Genomic DNA, 7,938 nt, shown 5'->3' with positions numbered 1-7,938 from the left:
TTGAGGATTCTCTCTCCCTTTCCCTCTGCCCTTCCCACTTGTGCTCTCTCTCTAAAATAAATACATAAATCTTTAAAAAGAAGTATTATTCTCACCACCCAGACTCAGTCCTCATCTTTAGGCCAAATTATTGCACACATATTTTTTTTTAATTTTTAAATATTTGTCTTGCTTTCTGTGGCTATAAAGCTCTAAGGATTACAGTATTTTTTTTCTGGCTTGAGTTATCATTATAGTTATCATTGGCATACAGTTGATCGAAGTAACAGAAATAGATTATACTTTTTTTTAAAAAAAGATTTTATTTATTTATTTGACACAGAGAGAGATCACAAGTAGGCAGAGCGGCAGGCAGAGGGTGAGGGAGAAGCAGACTCCCCGCTGAGCAGAGACCCCAATGTGGGACTTGATCCCAGGACCCTGGGATCATGACCTGAGCCAAAGGCGGACGCTTAACCGACTGAGCCACCCAGGACCCCTCAGATTACACCTTTTTATAAAATTATAAAATATTTATTATAATAATGTAAATATTATATAAAATATTTGTCATCATAATATAATTATAAAATAACTCTAGTTTATGACATAATTATTATTAACTGTTCAGGGGAATGTATCCCATAATGAGGTGAATCACAATCAAACTTTTCCTCTGCTTTGAGTGAAAGATAATGTATATGTTGCTCACGCCTAATTGGTCTGCAGTTAGGTCTTTAAAAATTTGTTGTTGTTGGGGCGCCTGGGTGGCTCAGATGGTTGAGCGTCTGCCTTCGGCTCAGGTCATGATTCCAGGGTCCTGGGATCGAACCCCACGTCGGGCTCCTGGCTCAGCAGGGAGCCTGCTTCTTCCTCTCCCTCTGTCTCCCCCCCCCCCCGCTCATGCTCTCTCTCTCTCTCTCTGTATCTCTGTGTCTCAAATGAATAAATAAAATCTTTAAAAAAAAATTTGTTGTTGTTGTTGTTAATTATTGGTTGAATCTATGAAATGTTGTGTGAGATGAACTTCAGATTGACTGTCATTGGAATGGAGTGCTTTGTGATATTACCCGATAAAATATATTTTAGTACCTAATTGAGTCCCGCCTGCTGAATCTGGACAATTCTTTTTTTTAAGATTTTATTTATTTATTTGACACAGTGAGAGACACAGCGAGAGAGGGAACACAAGCAGGGGGAGTGGGAGAGGGAGAAGCAGCCTTCCCACCTTCCCACCAAGCAGGGAGCCTAATGCAGGGCTCGATCCCAGGACCCTGGGATCATGACCTGAGCTGAAGGCAGACGCTTAACCGACTGAGCCACCCAGGTGTCCCTGAATCTGGACAATTCTTATCCATGGGTTTTATCCAGTGTATCTTGGAAAAGTCCCTGAGAAACGTTCTAGTTGATTTAAAAGAACCAGAGTGTACTGAGTTGAGTAGCCTACCCCCAAAATTCAGGTCCACCCAGAACTTGCAGATGTGACCTTATTGGGAGAGAGGGTCTTTCTTATTTGCAGATGTCATCAAGTTACAATGTGGCTGCACTGGGTTAGGGTGGGCCCTCCATTCAGTATGACCCGGGTCCTTATAAGGAAAAGGAGATTTGAATATAGAGACACACAGGAGGAGGCCACAGGGGGATGGAGGCAGAGACTGGAGGGATGTGTCCACGAGCCTGGGAAGCCCAAGCATGGCTGGAGGCTACAGAAGCTGGAGAAGGCAAGGAAGGACACCCACCCCCACCCTAGAGCCTTCGGAGGGGGTGCAGGCTTCCAAGACCTTGATTTTGGACTTCTACCCTCCAGGACTGTGAGAGAGTACATTCCTGTTGTTTGAAGCTGCCCAGTTTGTGGGGCTTTGTTATGGGAGCCCTAGGACGTTAATACGTGGGGTCACTACCCATCTCACTTCAGCTACTTAAAGATGAGTTTTCTCCGGCTGGGAACATGACACAAGGATGAGCATTGAGAATCTTGGGGAGGAACGGCTTAATTTAGGAGGTGGGAAGGGATGGAAAGGAGGGAGGGAGGGAGGGAAGGAGGGAGGGAGAAGATGGCTTATGAAATATGACAAGTCAGATCTCAAGAGGGTCAGCTCTGTGAGGGGTGGGACCTCGTCAGTGTTACTCAGTATTGTTTCTCCAGAGCCTAGAACAGAGCCGTGCAAAGACAGGCCCACAGTAGATGCTAAATGCGTACTGATTAATTGAATGAATGAATGAATGAATTTCACTGCCCCTTACTCTTCAAAGGCTTCCTCTGGTCAGTGAGTCTTGCCGGCCTAGCCCCCGTCACCCCCTCTGGTTTCTCTGGTCTGTCTCATTTCTTGAACTTCCCGTGGTGCTTCCTGCCTCAGGGCCTTTGTCTGTGCCATTCTGTCTGCCTGGGGCAACTTTTCTCTCTCTCCCTCTCTCTCTCACTCAGTTAGCTCCCATGTGTTCTCCCTGTGCCCCAGTTCACTCAGAGTCCATTGCTGTGTGGCCCCTATTGTCTTCTTCCCCTTCAGAGCCTTTGGGGCCCTGATCTCTTTGGAATCCTGTGCAGTTCCTGTCACTGTTGCATTCATACGCCATCTCCCTCTGGACTGTGGGGCCCTTGAAGGCGGGGACCGCATCTGTTTTAACTCATCATCACAATCCTGGTACGCAGCACACAGTAGGTGCTCACTTAAAGTCTGTTGGAGTGTACTGTCTTCTCTAGGAGTCCTAATCTCGTCTCCTCCCCTCTATTGCCTCAGGTTTCCTTAAGTGCAGGGCCCACTGCAGCCCCGTTTGCACGGTGCCTGGGAAGCCACGCCATGTCTGGCTCGGGGGCAGTGGTCTCAATGTGTAGTTAGGGCTGTGCCTGGTGCTCTCAAGGGGAAGAAGCCATGGGCATGGAAGGGGCCTTTCCTGCGCTTTCATTCAGACAGTGGGTGTCTTGAATGCAGATTCTGGGTTACCTGAAGCCAGGGAGGACTTAGGCCTTCCTGCCTCCTCTGTAGCAACAGTGGGTCCCCCCGACCCCATGCTGCTGCCCCATCCCTCCACTTGTCTCTCCTCTGCCTTTTCCTGCCTCCAGGACACACACGAACACACGCACTCACGCACGCACGCACGCACGTGCGACCTTCCTTTATGCCAAGTAGAGAGGACCAGCCTTCCCAGCCAGCCCTCCAAACAGGAAACTGGGAGCTCTCTGGGGCCCTTCCCTGTTGGCTTGCTGTTCCACGGCCTGGAATGCCCTTCCCTGCTTCTCCTGCCATACTCTGCTCAGATGTCACTTCCTCCAGGAGGCCCAGCCTTATTCCCTCCCCCCTCCAGGGTCTCCTCTTTGCTCCTGCAGATCTAGAGCTTCCCTCATCCAGGCATTCAACAGACTGTTCCTGTGTTTCTCTCTCCAGCCAGGGCCAGAGCCAGGTGCACAGTAGGGCTACTGAAGTCTTTGTGGGATGAGAAAGAACTTGAGTCCTCTTAAGTCCTGGGCTCTGCAGCCATGGGACCCCCATAGGGCAATGGGAGGCAGGAAAGAGGCCAGGCTTAGAGTCAGAACTTTCTGGCCTCAGTCTTCTTGTCTATATAATGGGTGCTGGGAAGATTTGATGAGATAAAGATCCACAAAGATAAAGATCCAGGACCCACTTGTCCTGCTCACCTTTTAATCTCCAGGGCTGCATATGGTGGTTGCTCAAACGTTTGTTGAACGAGTCGATGTTTATAAATCTCTTAGCCTTCCATATAAATTAGAGTGGTTTTTTTGTTATTATAATTAATGAGAAATGGAAGCCCAGAGAGGCAGTGACTTGCCCAAGCTCACACAGCATACTGGGGGCAGAGCTGGGACTTGAAATCTGGGCGAATCCAGATCTGGGACTGTCGAACTCAGCTGCATCTTGGTCATGGGCCGGCACCTAGCTTGGCATCTTGAGGGCGTGGAGATAAGTGTGACACAGCCCTGGGCCCTCATGAGCTTGTGGTCTGATTCTGGTGACCGACAGATAAACGTGAGGTTAGACCACAGGGGACCCTTGCTGAGCACTGAGCATCTGCAGGAAGGGGCCTGAGAACAGAGGTCGGGGAACACCTCACTCTCCCCGAGGTCAGGGCAGGCTTCTGAGCATCCGTGACTCCAGAGGGCAGTGTTTTTCAAAATTACTTAACCTTGACCCAAAGTCAGAAATATACTTTACACAAACACCTTAACAAAAGCACACACGAAACGAAAGTTTCACTAGATAATTCTTATTTAGATACTTACCCAGATAGTTGAAGGCTTTTATTATTGTTTATTATAAATATGCATAACGTACATTTGTGATGTTAACAGTTTTCAAGTGTATGGTTCAACAACATTAAGTATATTCACATGTTGGGCAACCATCGCCATGGGTCATTTCTAGAACTTTTTCATCACCCCAAATGGAAACTCTGTACCCATTAAATGATAACTCCCCACTGCCCCTTACCCCAGCCCCTGGTGATCTCCATCCCGCTTTCTGTCTATGACTACGTCTTCTAGTCACCTCATGTAGGTGGAATCCTACAATGTTTGTTCTTTTCCATCTGGCTTAGTTCACTTAGCATGATGTTTTCAGGGTCTCCCCATGTTGTAGCATGTATCAGAATTTCATTCCTTTTTCTGGCTGACTAATATTCCATCGTATGGAGATGCCACACTCCTTAAATGGATTTTTAATCTATTAATTGGTCACAACCTCCAGTTTGAAAAGCACTAAGTGGGGCCTTGAAGGTTGAATAGGAGTTTACTGGGCCCAGAGAGGCAAGTAACAATGAGCCCAGAGGAGGGCCCTGGAGTGGGAGGGAAGATTGAACTGGGAAGACTGAACTACAAGGGCCCTTGCTGGTTGGCAAAACCGTTGGGCTTAATCTACTAGGTTTTAGAAATGTTCTGGACCCCCAATATTACCCCTTCCTCTGGATGGCACAATGTCTTCATTCATTTAATCATTTGGTAAATGTAGATTGAGTACCTACATGATGCCAGCAAACCAGAAGAATCCAGAAGCAGGGAGAGTCCCTGCCTGCCTGGCACTCACTACTGAGTGGGGTGGACAGAGATTCATTAAAGGATCTCACGAGCTAATAATGCTGGCTGGATGTCCACAGTAACGAATGCCACACTACCCAGTCCCAGGGTGAGGAGGACGTCCCGAAGTCAGCTTTTCAGGTAGGACTGGCTGGGGAGGACTTCCCTAAGGATGTGGTAGCTGAGCTGAGGGATGACTGTGCCTCCCCGTGGGGGAGGGGGACATGGGCAGGGAAGAGCCCCCAGCTGTGGGCACTGGGCCTGTGAAGTCCTGTGAAGGATGGAGGGAGGGCCTGTGAGGTGTGGCTGGGGAGAGACAGGGGTGGGCATAGCCGGGTCTCTAGGGCCGGCAGACTGTGGCAAGGAATTTGATCTCTCTTCCCAAATACTGGGATCCACTGTACATTTTAAGGATGTGGGTAGGGTGGGAGTGGGGCAGGGGGAGGGATGTATGTGATCTGATTTGATCAGATTTAGATCCTGAGTCCGGTCCGGGTGGAGAGGGTAGTGGCCAGAACCAGGGAAGGGAAGGGGCCAGGAGAGATTCTGACAGGACCTAGGGATATGCGTGTGTGTGTTTGTGCACGCGCGTGCCCATACATGCATCTCCCGGTGCGGGTCCAAGTTGGGTGAGCCCCTCCAGACCTCCCTTCCTCCACCTGAGATCCTCCAAAGGAGTAGGTCTGACATTGGTGGCAGGAGGAGGTCCAGTGCCTGGAGGCAGCCCCTCCTTCGTGGCCCTGCCTTTGGAGTGACATCAGGTCCCTGCTCCCCCTTCCTCCCCATTCTCTGTGATTTAAGAGGCATTTTCCTTTTGGGTGATATAGATTCCAAAACGCTGCATCCATCTCCTTGGCCTGCTGAAGCCAGCCTGTCTGAGTTATAGCAGATTGCTTTCAGCATGCACAAGCGGGGCGCAGGGCACCGTTTTGCTCTCTCTGCTCCCTGGGCCTGGAACATTTGAGCAAACATTCCTGGCTGCTTTGGAAGTTACCAAACCCAGATGAGCTCATCCGAGCCAGAGGTGGGGGCAGCTGGGGCAGGGAGCCTGCCCAGAGCTCACCAGGTGGCCTGGTGGCAAATGTCAGAGGCGGCTGGGCCTCAGCTGGGGTGGGCGGGAGCCAGGGGAAGGCCCCCCCCCCCCCCCGCCCCCTGCACAGCTGGGGCCTGGCCCAGAGAACCCCGGCTGGGGACGCCGGCCTGCTGCCCCTCCTCGGAGCCGGCTGGGTGTTTGGCCTTGCCAGGCCTCGGATCCAAGCTGGGGGCGTCGAACGGCCCCGCCAGGGGCTGAGAGGGAGCAAAAGTGTGCAACAGGCACCTCATCAATCCTCCTCAAGGCCACCCTGTGGGAGCCGGCCCGCCCTTCAGGAGTAGCCGCAGGCTGTTTATGGGGTGTTAACTATGTGCTAAGTACCCTGTGCTGGGTCCCACTGCCCCCCCCAACGGACAACCCAAGGGACCATTATTCTCCCCATTTGACAGATGGGGACACCGAGGCTCGGAGAGGTAAAGTGACTGTGAGTGGCCGCATTTGAGGCCGAGCCCGCTTACCTCGGGACTGTCCTGGCCCTCTGCTTACTCACGGAACAATTCGCCAAGGAAGAGCTGTTCGTACTGTCACGGGCCAAACAGTGATAATTTGTGAACTTTTCCAAGGATCTGACTCCAATCAGCACGTTAGTGACTCGGCCTGGGCTCCGTTGCCTCACTGGAGTGGGAAGGGCCCTCAAAGCCCAACAGCCCCGGGATCCGCTCCACAAGCTGAGCAGCGGGGGTGGGGTGCCCCAGTCCCAGCCTTCCCCGGGCAGTTCTGCGTATTTCCCATCTGGCTCTTTTGGGCCATAGGCAAAGGGTCTTATTTCGAAGGAAATCTCCCCGCACTCCTTCCCAAAGCGGCGTACCTTCCTCTAAGTTCCCTTCTTTAAAATGGGTACATGCATAACCCCAGGTACTGTTGCCTTAGGAGTTAGAAATAATCTATGGAGCCGACTCAGCATGGAGGCCGGTGCAGTGAGCGCTCAGAAGAGGAGAACGTGTTCCTCCCATTGTGGGTGGCCAGCTCCCCCCATTTCCTACACTGGCTTCCACTTACCTCATGGGGGGGGTTTGAGACTGTGACACTCAACCGACATCATTTCATGGTATTCGCACAAACACCCCCTTTTAAAAAAAGATTTTATTTATTTACTTGAGAGAGAGCATGAGCAGTGGGGAGGGGCAGAGGGAGAAGAAGACACCCCAATGAGCAGGGAGCCCGATGCGGGGCTCCGGGGCTCGATCCCAGGACCCTGAGATCATGACCCGAGCCAACGGCTGACGTTAACTGACTGAACCACGCAGGCGCCGCCCCCCCAAACATCCTTTGACGTAGGTATGCTGGGATCTGCTTTTACAGATGAGGAGACTGAGGCACAGAGAAAAGAATGTCCAAGGTCATAGGTCTCACATCTGGGGGACGCTCTGAGCCCCGCCAGCCCACACCTTCCCTCCGAAGTGGAAAGCTAAGGGGGTCTGTCCCTGCCACTGACCCTGACAGAGCCAGGCTTCAGACTCCAGGTCCTCATGGGAATCCTCCCTGGCAGACAAGTCCTCGGCCCCAGGTGCTGCTGGTCCAAGGCTGGGTGACCTTCCCCTTGCCTTGGCCTCCCTCCCAACCCCACTGGAGACACCACCATGCAGCAGCTTCTCCCAGCAGCGGAGGGTGGGGACGAGGGAACAATAGACAAAGCCATTTGAAAGGCTTTGGCTAACGACCGGCCGGTCCAAAGTTTTCCCATCATACATGCGTGTTCGGTTCCGTTTATGAAGCTGGTTTGCCAGCTAGATTCTTAGTGGTAATGAGCTCGCATCGCCGATGGCTGCAGGGACAGAATGAAGGTGGGGGGCTGGGACATCATGCTAAATAGGTTTGTTGAATAATTACGGACCCCGCC

This window comes from Phoca vitulina, unplaced genomic scaffold (genome assembly GCF_004348235.1).
Source record: "Phoca vitulina isolate PV1807 unplaced genomic scaffold, GSC_HSeal_1.0 scaffold82, whole genome shotgun sequence".
In the NCBI taxonomy this organism is placed as follows: domain Eukaryota; kingdom Metazoa; phylum Chordata; class Mammalia; order Carnivora; family Phocidae; genus Phoca; species Phoca vitulina.
Note: the sequence above shows the minus strand (reverse complement) of the source record.